The following is a 15,868-nucleotide window of genomic DNA, read 5'->3' as shown; positions in this document are numbered from 1 at the left end:
AGCAATCATCATTGTTCATCAAATGGCTCCTAATGCAGTTAAAGCATTCAGCTATAATTTCTTATTGTATTTATAATTACTGTCATAGACTATACACCTCAGTGAGCATATTAAAGCCATAAATTATGTAGGCCTTGCCATAGCTGAGGAAGTTGATTTTTCTGGCAGCAGTTATTTGTTAGGGAGCTAGGCTTTTCAGATAAAAAAGATGACTGAAGTGCTTGAACAATGCAAGGAATACTTTGTTCAGTCAGTCATCTAGAGTTGACTCAGGTAATTGCAAAACAACAAAGTTCTAGTGTTTTAATAATCCATTCCATTAACAGGACTACATTGTACTGGTTGAGTGGCAGTTTAGTCAGAAATTGTTTTTCTGTGATTGTTTCTATATAGAGTAAATTGATATAAAAATGTTCTGCAGTAAAATACACAAGAATGATTCCTTTCAGGGCACTGATGTAGAGTATTTTTCTACTTCCAAATCTTTACTGGTAAAAACCTTTCAATCTTCAAAATTTATACGCCTTTTGTTTTGCTTATTTTTCTTTTGTCAGTTTGTAGATGCCCAGCTTCCTTCTAACATCTTAGATTGACACTTGGTTATCTGCCAAGCAAGAAGCCCACATAATCACAGCAACAAGAGCAAAAATGCTGTACCACAGATGTTGGCAGAAAAAAGCCTGGTGGCTTTGTAGATGATACAATCAAAAAGACTTGAAGGTTAAAGTGTTATTTTGTTTTTATATTTTGGAACTAAACAAACCTTCAAAGAGACAAAGCGTTTTGCTCACCTCACATTCCTTAAACTAATAACAGCTTTATGATTATTCAAGTCAAAAGCCGTTAAGGTCGAAATCAATTCATTCAAACCAAATGTTGTACTTATCGGTGATGAAGGTCCATTAAACATTAATGTTAGGGTACTTACGAAAGTTGATCCTAACAGGACAGTGACATTTGTAAGCGTTTGAGTGGCACCTAAAGAACACAGTACAGAATATAGTGCTTGAGATATTTTCAGATTGTGCTGCATGATAAAGCAAAAAGAAAAAAACTGTTCATCTGACAACAAAGGCGAAATCCTCCTCTCAGCATAATACTTTTACGGGAGGCTCTCTTATTGCCCTGTACACACAATCAACAATTTAATAAGTTGAAAAGGGATATCGTAATGGGTCTGGAAATGTCAGATGTGCTAATTCTTCACAAATGTAGGCAGTGGGCAGGCCCTACATCCAGTCATTTGGGCTGTAATACAGAACAGTATGTATTTTGAAGACATAACTCTGGGGGGGAGGGAAGGGTGTGAGGGTGCGGGGGTGGGGGGGGGGGGGGTGGGGGGTGGGGGAAGGGAAACCTCCGCGGAGACTTCAGCCTGAGGCCAGGGTCATTTTAACTCCTGGGCCTCATTTAAATCCTGCACCGAAACTGGTGAAAGTGATGTAAGGGCCGGCAGGCTGGGGCAGAAATTGGAATGGGAGGCGGAGGATGTCTGGAACCCAAGGGAATGGTCTCTGACATGAAGTTAATGATGGTGGTGTTGAGGGGGGGGGAGGGGGTTTGCATAGGTGATGTCGGCACTGGGAGGGAGTGGCAAAGTTGGGGCTGGGAGGCCCAAGGACTCCTTGCGGGGCCCGAGGATGCACTCCTGCTCCTCCTAGCCCACAAGGAATCCGCAGAAATGGTAAATTTAAATATTTACCATGGTCCCTTCTGGCCTCTCCACTGATTGCCGTCAGGTTCTGCTGTCGGGTTTGGCCCCGTGCTGGCCTCCAGAATTTTGTAATGAGACTGGCAGTGTGGCGCCAATGACATGATCAGGCTGCGACTTTTAAATGTAAAGTAGGCACCTGCCTGTTGGGGGCGGGCGGCCTTCCCGTGCCTTTTCTGAGGTGAGTTAAGATGATGAGGAGGTGGTAACACGGCGGGACTCCACCTGCCATCTTAACCCTCCACCCGCACTATTCCCGCCGGGTGTAGAGGATTAAAATCGACCCTTAAAAGTCAAATGTTGGTATGGCTCCTGGGCCACAAAGGATACAATCTACAATCCTCAAGGAAATGAAGAAGAGAAATAGATGGGATTTTGGTAAATAATTGAGAATTCCATGAACACTTAGCATAAGAAAATTCAGAATAAGAAAAGGTCATTCAACCCCTCAGTCCTGTTCCATCCAGAATTCTTGGGGGGGGATTAAATTGCTAAAAATGTGAAACCAGACCTCAATCCACCGCAAACTTCCGGTTTAACTGCAGTGGGTTTGGGCCTATCAGAGTAACTCGCTCTGGAGAGGTGGTCAGTGATTATAATATTGAAATGAGGCTCTGTTCCTCAGATTTTGTGAGCCATTTGAATTTAACAGCTGCGGGCCGGGTTTCCCAAGGCTTGGGAAATCCAGCAGCTGAAGGGGGGTCGGGAGCTGCCAGATCCTGCAGGTAAGCTTTTCCAGCACTGCTCCTGGGTCAGGAGGAGCAGGAGTGCTTCCCCCCTGGCCCCTGAAGTTAACCTTCTGCCACGATCCCTCCCCGCGTCCCCAATGGTCCCCGGCTGCAGCCTTCTACGACTGTCTTTCCCATCCAGCAGCCAACCAGCCTTCAATCTAGCCGGTTGCCGGGCAGGAAACGGAGTAAAAAAATTCTAATGAGGTCAGCAAGACCTCCGCCTTCCCGATATTTCCAGGTTTCCCAACTGCAGACACGCGCCCCCGCTCCCTCCCCGCCTCCCCATAAATATCAGGGCCCTTGTATTCTAATATGGATTTCTCTTCCACCCTACCTGTTTATCACCTACTTTAAGGACTACTAATTTCCTTCCTCTGCTTCCCATGGAAAAAATCAAGCAGTATTGTTAAATATCTCTACAACTTTGATCCTACTTCTCAACAGCTGCTTTTTAAGGTCCCAATTGACTGGAAGTGTATCTGAGGTTTGAAGGAGTGCAAATGTTATCCCAGATACTTGAAGCAGGAGTGAAACATCAGGCTAGAAATATTGGCCGGTTAGCTTAACATCTTCAGTGAGGGAAATACATAAGACTATTGTATCTAAAGAGTATAGAAGTCATAAGGATTAATCAACATGGATTTAAAAATAATAGGTAATGCTTCACAAATCTGCTGGAATTCTTTTAGGATATAACTGAATTAGTTGATGAAGGCTAATCAATGGATACAATTTACTTGAATTTTCAGAAGGCATTTAATAAAGTTCTCCGTATGAGACTTCAAAGATGATTAAGGCTTATGAAGTTAATGGCAAATTAGCTAGCTGGATTGAAAACTGGTTTGGCAATTGGAAGTAGAATGTGATGATAAATACAGTCTATTCCTCCAATTCAAAGTTGTTTAGTTCAAATTATCTGATCATTCAAAAAATAAATTAGCACTAAATTCCCACTTTGTTGTGTTTTTCATGTTGCATAACTCAAATTATTGGATAATTCAAATTTTTTTAGTGCAAAAAAATCTCAACTTTGAATTATCAGGTGCAGACTATAAAGCTCTGTCTGGGAGATAGTAACTGTTAGAGTTGTACAGGAGTCTGTTCTGGATCTCTTGCTGTTCACACAATTCATTAATAACTAGAGAGAAAATGTGCTGATAATAAAATGTGCTGATAATACCAAGCTATGTGATAAGGTAAAAAATATATGGGAGTTAAACTGTATTCAAAGGGATATGGATCATTTAAGTATTAGAAGAGCTAGCAAATAGATTGTAATGTGGATAAAAGTATAAGATAATGCATACTGGAATGGGAAACAACAAACATGTACATAATGAACAGCACTATTTTAGATAGACTGTAAAGTCAATGGGATGAAAATGGGAGAGTTCTATAACAGGTGAGTCATGTGCTCCACTAGATCACCACCAGGTAGTGAAGTTGAGAACTACCCCCAATTAATTTTAAATGAAAGTGCCCAGATAGATTATTGTGACACCCTGTAGAGCCTAGGCTCCAATTGAAAACGCATAAAGTGCATGTTAAGTCCTTCCAATAAAACAAAGCATTTAAAGGGTAATATTCTAACTTTGTGCTTTCAGAGGGGAACCTTGCCTGCTGGGAGCACATGTCAGACATTCAGGTGCTCACTAGGCATGATTTTCTGACCACTGAAATTAATTGATGGGAAATCATACGCAGCACACACCCGAATTTCTGATATGCACTCTTGTCCAGCCAAGTTCTCCACCGGGTGCAAAAAGTCGGAAGATTACCCGTTTATTGTCTACATGTTACTGTGCAGGATCCAACCCAAAGCTATCTGGATTAGATATTTGCAAGTTCTCCTAAAGTGGCACAAATCAAATGACTCTGGGTTCTGAATTTATTTTGGATTTCACTCATACAAACCAACCTGACGTTACAGGATTTCACAGCATCAGTAAACATCTCAGTTTGAAGATTACCCCCAAAAGCTCTCTACTACACATTATGTTGGCACAATGAGTATAACCCAAGATTGATTTATTTGGGATTTAATACATTTTTAATGTATTTAACCATATGGTTGTACCACACTTACAAAGTCAATTAGCATAAATGTAGCTAACAAGCTTGTTTATTATTCAGTCTCCCGTGGTGGTCGCCTTCTAATCCCATCAGCTACAGTATCAACCACCCTCCCATCCTCACTCCATGCTCATGCTGATATTGCTGTTTGACTGTGTTTAAACTGTTGGGTCTGCTAATACATCTTAAGCAGTCCTGCAGTTATTTATAGCTGTGATCATTCTTCTCATCTACTGGCCCATGCTGATCTGGAGAAATCTGAATTAATCTTCCTAAAGATGTTGTCAGGATTTTATGTTAGAATTTAAGGAATTCTCCTTAGGTTCCATGTTTTTTTTAAATGTAAGAGCAAAAAAAAAAATCCACAGCTGAATATTAATTAAAATGAATGTGCCATGTTTCGCAAATGTTACCCCTCTTTCAGCAGTATGCCACATGAGAGATTGGGGTAGATTTTTGTCTGGGCCCGTTTTTGGGTCTAGTCTCGCCACTGCGGAGGCAGTAGACACCAGAACCAAGAAGTCCAAGGCTGGCTCCGAATTGGTCCTTGGGCCTCATTAGCATTTCATCCGCAAGCTGCCAGAGCCTGTTGTGCCTCCACAAGCGACTCGCGCACTGTGAATGCCAAACATCTGGCCAATTGTCTCGCCAGCAGCGGCCCGAAGGTAAGCCCTGGGAGGGGGATTGGAGTGTTTGGGAGGGCCGATCCCAAGGACTGTGGAATCAGGGGAGCATTCCTCCTGCTCCTGTTTCCATGGGAATTATTTTTTAAATGCAATTTTTAAGACACTTATCTCTAGATGGCGGCTCTAGGAGCCACTTAAGAATTCTGAGCGAAGCAGGCCCATATCTGCTTTGCTCATTGTGCACTAACTTTACAGAAGGGCCCTTCAATAGGAATTAGGCGCCTAATTAACATATGCAAGAAGCCTAACTACTGCTCTAGATGGCTTCCATTGACGCCCAAAAAATGGGCACAACATATACCAATTTCTACCCCATTGAGCCCACACTGATTATTGCCATCAGGCCTTCTTCATTGGTGGGTGGCATGCAAGATAATTGCAAGAATCTGGCACACATTGTGAGAAAGTGAGTCACCTTGTCCAACATGGTGCTAATTGTAGCAACCATCGAAGGTTTAATCTACATGTGATATACCTTAAATTCATTTTGGGGACTTGATGGACTCTTTTTTGTCGCTTGTAGTCTAAAGTATTCCTTTAACTAGATATCGCAAAACTGCCTGTGACAATGCGATGCGCTCTTTGTCTTTGATTTACATCGTACCCTCCAATTCATATTTTGCATTCTGATGTTTTTGAGCTGGGAAAAATTTTCCCACTATCAGAGGGTATTGCTAAGTCATATAAATCCTACATTTGAAATACCTGCCCTGTTGGTGACAAATTAACCCAGTGAAGGAATAAAAAGATTGAATGGGAGGAGATTGATTTGAAGAAAGTCCTTTTGACCCCATTGACAAACATCACTATAACTTTATGATCAGTGCATGGCATTCTCCTCAGCAACTCCTGAATCCAAATGTTTAAATCCATCATAGCTCACTCACCCAAAGTAACCAACAATATTTATGCTTTACAGATTTTCTTTTCTTTTTCCTTTCTTTTCTTCCTGCTCTTTTCATATTTTTTCTCTCTCTTTGTGTTTTTCACTGTTTGCATATTCCATGTTTCTTTTCTCTGCATTTGGTGTTTCTTTTCTCCCAATACTCCGCGTTTCTTTTCTCTTTGCTCTTTCTGTGTTTTTCCCCCTGCTCTTTCTGTGTTTTTTTTTGTCTCTGCTCCTTCCTGTGTTTCTTTTCTCCCTGCTGTTTCTGTGTTTTTTTTTGTCTCTGCTCCTTCCTGTGTTTCTTTTCTCCCTGCTGTTTCTGTGCCCACCACTGCCCACCCCCCCCCCGCCCCCCCGCCCAATTCTTTCTGTGTTCCTTTTCTCTATCTCATGCTGTGTTTCCTCTCTGACACAGTAATAAAGAATAATGGATACAAAGTCACTAAAGCAACTACAAAATGGACATCCAACATCGTTAGTCACAAAAGAAAACTGTTCACATTCTGGCTTAAGATTGTCAATGATACATTTTGTTTTTTTAATGTACTGTTTTACCTTTCACTGGTTTCACAGCACTTCTCTTCAACAAGCCTCGTCAACACGAATGCAGAGGATTTACATTTCATCTTGCCTACCCTTGCAGATGTTACATTACTCCTGGGTCTAACAATTAACCCAGATGTGGTAAATTGCTTATTGGAATATATGAAGATTTAGTGGATATGCTCTCAATTCAAATTAGAATTATGAAAATATCAAATGCAAGACCAGAGTCTTATAGGCTAAAATAACTATGATACTCATCTACAGATCAAAGAATATAATGAACACAAGAGAAGGCAATCAGAATAGAAATCAGATTTGTCCAGAACTCAGAGCACAAGATAATTTTCACACAACCAGTCCATCAAATGTTCATTTTCCCCCTGCTCTCAGTTGATTACAGATAACTCACTGGAGTTGCTGTCAGATGATCACTCAGGTGAACTCCTTGATCAGCAAAAACTTCTGGCTTATAAGCCAAATTGTTTTAGGCTTTGACATTACTCTGAGCAATAGTAATGTACTAATTATTTAAAATAGGTTAGTTCCTTCTTTAAAGTAGCGGAGAAAGGAATTTCATATGAAGATTAAGTGATCATACACTGGTCATGTTTTGGGATTTTTAGTAATTTGGTCTCGGAGAGATTCAGATCATTTCATATAAGGATGATGCTATTAAGTTACATTAATAGGTAATACACTAATAAGTTACATTAATAGGACTTCGCAAGAGGTTGAAGTCACAACACATAGCTTCTGGGAATGCAGATTAATTTATTTGCAGCATCAGTCCAGAGTGGTGCTTCCCACATACTACATCAGCTTGAGACAATGAAGGTTTGTTAAAACATTACAGTAACATTCAAGCAAATATGTTGGAATGGCTTTATTCATGTGAGCTTAGTGGGGAGGTGCTTCCAGGCAAGCCCTACACCTAAAGAGGGTAGTTTGATTGGCAGCTCAACAGGCCAATCCCTAGACACAGTGATCTAGGGGAGGGTCAGAGGTCAAGTCTTTGGCTTCTTGCCCAGCTAAGGAAGGACAGACAGTTTGCAGAAAATTGGTTTAGAAGTGAGAACTCCACGCTTAAGTTTAATGTTGACTATACCCGAGGGAATATCTAGCGCAGACCTGACATTTGTAACATAGCCTAGTCCCACATCATTTCAAAGCCATTGGTCTCAGAATTGCAGAGTAAAGGAACAATATAATTTAAACATGTAACAGATGCAATCCCTCCTAATATTCTAAAATTAAATACAAATGTCATAAACATATGGTATGCTATAAATGCTTTTTAAAATACAATTATGAAAATGTTCACTATGAGAATGGTGATATATAATTCCACTTGGGGACATTCATTTATTTCCTCGTCTGCAACAATTCGTAATTAAATGTTCCTAAACATTTTCTCTCACAGTGTGCATAAGGTCACACTTCATACCATCTTTTTAATTAAACACCAGATCAAATGATGAGCTTGATAGATTGGGGCCGATCAGCCAGCTTAGAATGAAGAAAAGAACAGCACAGAATCCATTTTGGCTCTGAATGCTTGCAAAAATTAAATTTTGTGCCAATCCAGTTTACATGGATTTAATTTTCAGAATTAAAGTAGTCATGGTGTATTATATCTGTTCTAATCATCCCTTCTTGTGTTCATGTGATGAGTTTCATCAGTTCTTAGGCCCACATGTGGATGGAGTATCCTACCTTGAGGACAAAAATGAATCTTGCATCATAATCATGGTATTGGTCTCTGTGGAGACCTAAACAACATATCTGCCATTATCTCAGCTGTGTGGAGGTCACTGACTACTAGGGTGGGAGAAAAGAACGAGAACTGCAAAGAACAGCCACTGTGAATTACAGAAAAGAGATAGTTCATCTCTACGGTTGATATTGCTTGTCTCTGAAACACTGTACACTTGGGAGACAGGTAGTAAACCCAGTTGCGATCACAGAAGTACTTTACTCCAGCACATACATTACATCATCCTTCTAAAATCCAGTCTCCTTGCTTGTTATTTTCTGCTTTGGACCTATAGGCTCCATATAAATCTTATATTATCACCTCTGAGGATTTAGGTCAAAAATGATTTTGTTCATACTTTGGCCAGGTAGTTTCAGAAATTCCTTTTTCATAAATTCATCATTTTTTAAAATTAGAATTTGTGAAGATTTAATAAATCAACCCATAACATGTAACTCCTGATTTGCTCTTGGCTTTTGCTTCTGGAATTTTCTTTCCCCTCTGTCTCTTGGGATGAGCAAGCACAATAGAAATGAATGTCATTCTTTTTTTTTTATTCGATCATGGAATGTGGGCATCGCTGGCGATGCCGGCATTTATTGCCCATCCATAATTGCCCTTGAGAAGGTGGTGGTGAGCCGCCTTATTGAACCGCTGCAGTCCGTGTGGTGACGGTTCTCCCACAGTGCTGTTAGGAAGGGAGTTCCAGGATTTTGACCCAGCAACGATGAAGGAACGGCGATATATTTCCAAGTTGGGATGATGTGTGACTTGGAGGGGAATGTGCAGGTGGTGTTGTTCCCATATGCCTGCTGCTCTTGTCCTTCTAGGTGGTAGAGGTCGCAGGTTTGGGAGGTGCTGTCGAAGAAGCCTTGGCGAGTTGCTGCAGTGCATCCTGTGGATGGTACACACTGCAGCCACTGTGCGCCGGTGGTGAAGGGAGTGAACGTTTAGGGTGGTGGATGGGGTGCCAATCAAGCGGGCTGCTTTATCTTGGATGGTGTCGAGCTTCTTGAGCGTTGTTGGAGCAGCACTCATCCAAGCAAGCGGAGAGTATTCCATCACACTCCTGACTTGTGCCTTGTAGATGGTGGAAAGGCTTTGGGGAGTCAGGAGGTGAGTCACTCGCCGCAGAATACCCAGCCTCTGACCTGCTCTCGTAGCCACAGTATTTATTTGGCTGGTCCAGTTAAGTTTCTGGTGAATGGTGACCCCCCCAGGATGTTGATGGTGGGGGATTCGGCGATGGTAAGGGAGGTGGTTAGACTCTCTCTTGTTGGAGATGGTCATTGCCTGGCACTTATCTGGCACGAATGTTACTTGCCACTTATCAGCCCAAGCCTGGATGTTCTCCAGGTCTTGCTGCATGCGGGCTCAGACTGCTTCATTATTTGATGGGTTGCGAATGGAACTGAACACTGTGCAATCATCAGCGAACATCCCCATTTCTGACCTTATGATGGAGGGAAGGTCATTGATGAAGCAGCTGAAGATGGTTGGGCCTAGGACACTGCCCTGAGGAACTCCTCCACCAATATCCAGAGGCTGAGATGATTGGCCTCCAACAACCACTACCATCTTCCTTTGTGCTAGGTATGACTCCAGCCACTGGAGAGTTTTCCCCTTGATTCCCATTGACTTCAATTTTACTAGGGCTCCTTGGTGCCACACTCGGTCAAACCTGATGTCAAGGGCAGTCACTCTCACCTCACCTCTGGAATTTAGCTCTTTTGTACATGTTTTGACCAAGGCTGTAATGAGGTCTGGAGCCAAGTGGTCCTGGCGAAACCCAAACTGAGCATCGGTGAGCAGGTTGTTGGTGAGTAAGTGCCACTTGATAGCACTGTTGACGACACCTTCCATCACTTTGCTGATGATTGAGAGTAGACTGATGGGGCGGTAATTGGCCGGATTGGATTTGTCCTGCTTTTTGTGGACAGGACATACCTGGGCAATTTTCCACATTGTCGGGTAGATGCCAGTGTTGTAGCTGTACTGGAACAGCTTGACTAGAGGCGCAGCTAGTTCTGGAGCACAAGTCTTCAGCACAACAGCTGGGATGTTGTCAAGGCCCATAGCCTTTGCTGTATCCAGTGCACTCAGCCGTTTCTTGATATCACGTGGAGTGAATCGAACTGGCTGAAGACTGGCTTCTGTGATGGTGGGATATCGGGAGGAGGCCGAGATGGATCATCCACTCGGCACTTCTGGCTGAAGATGGTTGCAAACGCTTAAGACTTGTCTTTTGCACTCACGTGCTGGACTCTGCCATCATTGAGGATGGAGATGTTTGCAGAGCCTCCTCCTTCCGTTAGTTGTTTAATTGTCCACCACCATTCACGACTGGATGTGGCAGGACTGCAGAGCTTTGATCTGATCCGTTGGTTGTGGAATTGCTTAGCTCTGTCTATAGCATGTTGCTTCTGCTGTTTAGCATGCATGTAGTCCTGAGTTGTAGCTTCACCAGGTTGGCACCTCATTTTTAGATACGCCTGGTGCTGCTCCTGGCATGCTCTTCTACACTCCTCATTGAACCAGGGTTGATCCCCTGGCTTGTTGGTAATGGTAGAGTGAGGAATATGCCGGGCCGTGAGGTTACAGATTGTGCTGGAATACAATTCTGCTGCTGCTGATGGCCCACAGTGCCTCATGGATGCCCAGTTTTGAGCTGCTAGATCTGTTCTGAATCTATCCCATTTAGCACGGTGGTAGTGCCACACAACACGTTGGATGGTGTCCTCAGTGCAAAGACGGGACTTCATCTCCACAAGGACTGTGCGGTGGTCACTCCTACCAATACTGTCATGGACAGATGCATTTGCGACAGGTAGATTGGTGAGGACGAGGTCAAGTAAGCTTTTCCCTCGTGTTGGTTCGCAATAGAAATTAATGTCATTCTCCACTACCTCTACCAATTTCAGATGTTACTAGTCAGGATTCCAGCTCAACAATCCTAAGACCAGGACAGGTACAGCATCAGGTACCTAGGGCCAGGCAAGAAACTACATATATGTCTTAAGTGCCTTCACCTCCCCAGACATGAAAGCTGAACTTTCGCAGCCTGAGACGTTACTACCAGGTGGCTCAGCTCCAGAATTATGGCCTGGAACCGAGGCAGCCCTAACACTCATGACTAGGAATGGAGATCGGAGCCTCCAAAACAATCTATTTTCCCAACTTGCTTTTCTGAGATCCCCTGAGAAAGCTGACAAAGGTCCAGAAACATCCAGTAATCGCAGCAACACTATTGTCCTCGAAAAAGGTTTGTGCTTCTCTGAAAATACCACAGCACCTATTGGTGCACTCCTTAATTCTGGTGCAGTGGTGAACTCCCAGATACCTTGGCCAGATTCCAAGCCTGACATAAGAATAGCATAACCAGGCTAGAAGTCCTCAACAGAGGTTAGCTTATCTTCTGCCAAAAGGTGGTGTCAAAATTCACTCCTGCATGACCAATATCATTACATCCAAATTAATCATTTCCTCCTGGGTGGCCATGCTGCAAATGCTCCGAGTGGCATCTCATAGGAACATAGGAACAGGAGTAGGCCATTCAGCCCCTTGTGCCTGCTCCGCCATTTGATAAGATCATGGCTGATCTGTGATCTAACTCCATATACCTGCCTTAGGCCCATATCCCTTAATACCTTTGGTTGCCAAAAAGCTATCCATCTCACATTTAAATTTAGCAATTGAGCTAGTATCAATTGCCGTCTGCGGAAGAGAGTTCCAAACTTCTACCACCCTTTGTGTGTAGAAATAAGAACATAAGAACATAAGAAATAGGAGCAGGAGTCGGCCAATCGGCCCCTCAAGCCTGCTCCGCCATTCAATAAGATCATGGCTGATCTGATCCTAACCTCAAATTTAAATTCATGTCCAATTTCCTGCCCGCTCCCCGTAACCCCTAATTCCCTTTACTTCTAGGAAACTGTCTATTTCTGTTTTAAATTTATTTAATGATGTAGCTTCCACAGCTTCCTGGGGCAGCAAATTCCACAGACCTACTACCCTCTGAGTGAAGAAGTTTCTCCTCATCTCAGTTTTGAAAGAGCAGCCCCTTATTCTAAGATTATGCCCCCGAGTTCTAGTTTCACCCATCCTTGGGAATATCCTTACCGCATCCACCCGATCAAGCCCCTTCACAATCTTATATGTTTCAATAAGATCACCTCTCTCTCTTCTGAACTCCAATGAGTAGAGTCCCAATCTACTCAACCTCTCCTCATATGTCCACCCCCTCATCCCCGGGATTAACCGAGTGAACCTTCTTTGTACTGCCTCGAGAGCAAGTATGTCTTTTCTTAAGTATGAAATGTTTTCTAATCTCGCTCCTGAAATATCTGGCTCTAATTTTTAGACTGTGCCCCCTACTCCTAGAATCCCCAACCAGCGGAAATAGTTTCTCTCTATCCACCCTATCCGTTCCCCTTAATATCTTATAAACTTCGATCAGATCGCCCCTTAACCTTCTAAACTCGAGAGAATACAACCCCAATTTGTGTAATCTCTCCTCGTAACTCAATCTTTGAAGTCCAGGTATCATTCTAGTAAACCTACTCTGCACTCCCTCCAAGGCCAATATGTCCTTCCGAAGGTGCGGTGCCCAGAACTGCTCACAGTACTCCAGGTGCGGTCTAACCAGGGTTTTGTATAGCTGCAGCATAACTTCTGCCCCCTTGTACTCCAGTCCTCTAGATATAAAGGCCAGCATTCCATTAGCCTTAATGATTATTTTCTGCACCTGTTCATGACACTTCACTGATCTCTGTACCTGAACCCCTAAGTCCCTTTGGACATCCACTGTTTTTAACTTTTTACCATTTAGAAAGTACCCTGTATTATCCTTTTTTGATCCAAAGTGGATGACCTCACATTTGTCTACATTGAATTCCATCTGCCACAGTTTTGCCCATTCACCTAATCTATCAATATCGCTTTGTAATTTTACGTTTTCATCTACACTGCTTACAATGCCAAGAACTCCATCTCCCCTAGAACTGCAGCTCCACTCCCCAACAGATCGCCAAAATGATATCTCCACTATGTATTCCATGTTTGCCTCTGAATCAAAAAACATTATAATAAAGCCTGAGGAAGGCCTGGCAATTAGACATAGAGTGCCAGATAGCAGAGGAGGAACAAAGAAGGGAATGGAAGCAGAGCATCATAACCAGCATATGCCATCTGCGGCAGAAGGCAGAGCGGCTCCAGTCAGTAAAGCTATACATGCTCTGTTTGGCTCCCACATCCCGGCATTCCAGATGGCAGTCCAGGAGGCCACAGAAAACTATACAAACAACTCCAAACGGCCAATGTATTCTTCTATAAGTACCATGTAACATAATTGTCCAGTAACTTAATTAGTTGTATCTATGTATTTGTTTCTCTGATTTTTTTAAAGTATTATAATGAATGCAAAGCCCTTGATGAGGTGAAATCTGCCCAAGGTTTACCTTCTGAGTCCAGGACTGAAGGTTTGGCTTACAACAGTGAGATTGATGTCCTCGGCAGTGATGTGCTTCCATAACATCATACAGACTACTGTGTGATGGAACCTTACAGAACTTTATTGGGAGGGAGTTTCCTAACCTTACAGACATTTTAAGTGACCATTTAGTGCATATCTTTGCAAGGCAGAGCCTCAACCTGAAATGGCTTTCCTAATTCGAGGGGAGTGGAATGAATTGAAAAAGGCTTGGAAAGGGCAGGCTTCGGTGCATGGAAGTGTCATCCTGTGTAATAACCTTGTGTTCAGAATTTAATACAATCAAACTGAGATTTCAAAGATACATTTTAAATATATATATTTATATATAAATTGCTGAGCTGATTTTCTTCAATAAAAGCAATATTACTATTACAATGTACTATTATAATGCCATGATGTGAGCTGTGCATGCTGTGTACTTGATCATACCGCCTCCACTTTCAGGAGACTTTATCTAAAATTAATCAGTGAAATATGTTTGGAGAAAAATAGTTTCATCCATAATTTGTACTTGTCTGAAACGACATTCCAACAAAAAAAGTGAATGACAAATTTCAGATCATTAGAAAGCAGATGGTTTCTGTAACATGTCTCTTTGTTATCATAAACTCAGCAGGAAATGGAAACTTGCAATCTTTTTTTTTGGACATATTTTTAATTTTAAAGCTACATGCCTGGTCAGTTGCTTGTGTTATAGATGTGTGTGGAAAAATAAAATGCATCAATTTGAAAAACGTTCTGCCATTCGCCCTATATACACAGAGTGCTGGGTCAATTACTTTTCTACCAAGGCCACCAGTTGTTGCACCTGCTTTTAAGTCTATTGTACTGATTAGCTACTACTGTTTAGATGCCGTAGTTGGATTATTTGTTGATTATTTCAACAGAATCTTGGAAAAGTATGGCATAGGCAACTTCACTTAGAACCAAGGAGATAAACAAATAGGGGGTGAAATTCCAAACCTTATTGATAGGAGCAAGAAAAAGTGGTGGATTGGAGGTCAAAAGTGCCAACAGACTAATTGATGATATTTAGCACTGCCACAACCAATGTTACCCCTCCAAAAATGGATTAATGAGTATCAATGAGAAGTTAGTTTAAAAAAAAAGATGACTCCTGATCCTTGTCTGGTGACTACCCCTGGAGTAGTGTGTGCAAATGTGTGAACATTAGAACAGGATGGGATTGGATTTAGCTGTGATTCTTCCCAAACAGTCTGACTATACACACTGTGCAGGCTCCTAACTGATGAATGGTCACCAGGCAAAGTACATGCAGAAAATTTGAAAAATAAAATGGAGAGGGACTGACAACTTGATCCTAACTGAGAAACAAGCCTTTGAAAATAAGTGAAGGAGGTCAAAGCTGTTGAGTTCTTTAGGCAAGGCAAAATAAGTATGATCACGGGGTGCATTTTTTGTGTTGTGATTTTAAGTGTTCAGAAAAAAGGCAACGGCCTAGAAATTTGATCGCGCCCGAAAACACTTGTGGCCGGTGAAAACCCATCCTCTAGTCTAGCCGCTAAAGTACACGTGGTGCCAGTCTCTGAGTTGGTGCTTGCTAGGGTCAAATCGAGTGATGGTGCATCTTCAGAAAGGCTGGCCTCTTCTTCCTGAAGTGGCAGAAGTGTCTCCACATTTTCCGCACTTGAAATGAATGAGAGGGACAAGGGTTAGATTTAGCGTGAAAGGACAGCAGAGCGAGAAGTAGCTGGTGAAAGCAACTGCAGTTTGTCATGCAAAGTATGTAGGGTGAGATAGAAGTAAGAAGGGAAAAAGAGGATCAGGACGTGAAGAAACCCTGTGTGATGTCTCCTCAGCGTGGCCTTGACTCTCCTCCTGCCCGTGATGGCCAGTACGTTTTCTTCTACAGGGGAGAGAATATGCAGGCGGGCTCAGCCTCCCCCAGAGGCAGTCTCCTGGTCCCAGTCCTGTGCAACCTTCTCCTGAAAAGAAAGAAGCAAGTGTGTTAGTGACATCCTTATGAGGTG

The 15,868-nt window shown here is 42.5% G+C and overlaps 1 protein-coding gene across 2 annotated transcripts in view; it reads left to right on the top strand.

Moving 5' to 3' along the window:
- Window positions 1-15,868, top strand: part of LOC137335300 (teashirt homolog 2) — a 367,783-nt gene that overhangs the window by 205,750 nt on the left and 146,165 nt on the right. The gene's annotated exons all lie outside the window — the stretch shown is intronic.

This window comes from Heptranchias perlo, chromosome 19 (assembly GCF_035084215.1).
Source record: "Heptranchias perlo isolate sHepPer1 chromosome 19, sHepPer1.hap1, whole genome shotgun sequence".
NCBI classification, from domain to species: Eukaryota; Metazoa; Chordata; class Chondrichthyes; order Hexanchiformes; family Hexanchidae; genus Heptranchias; species Heptranchias perlo.
The sequence above is the reverse complement of the archived record's forward strand: the minus strand, read 5'-3'. Positions and strand labels throughout refer to the sequence as shown.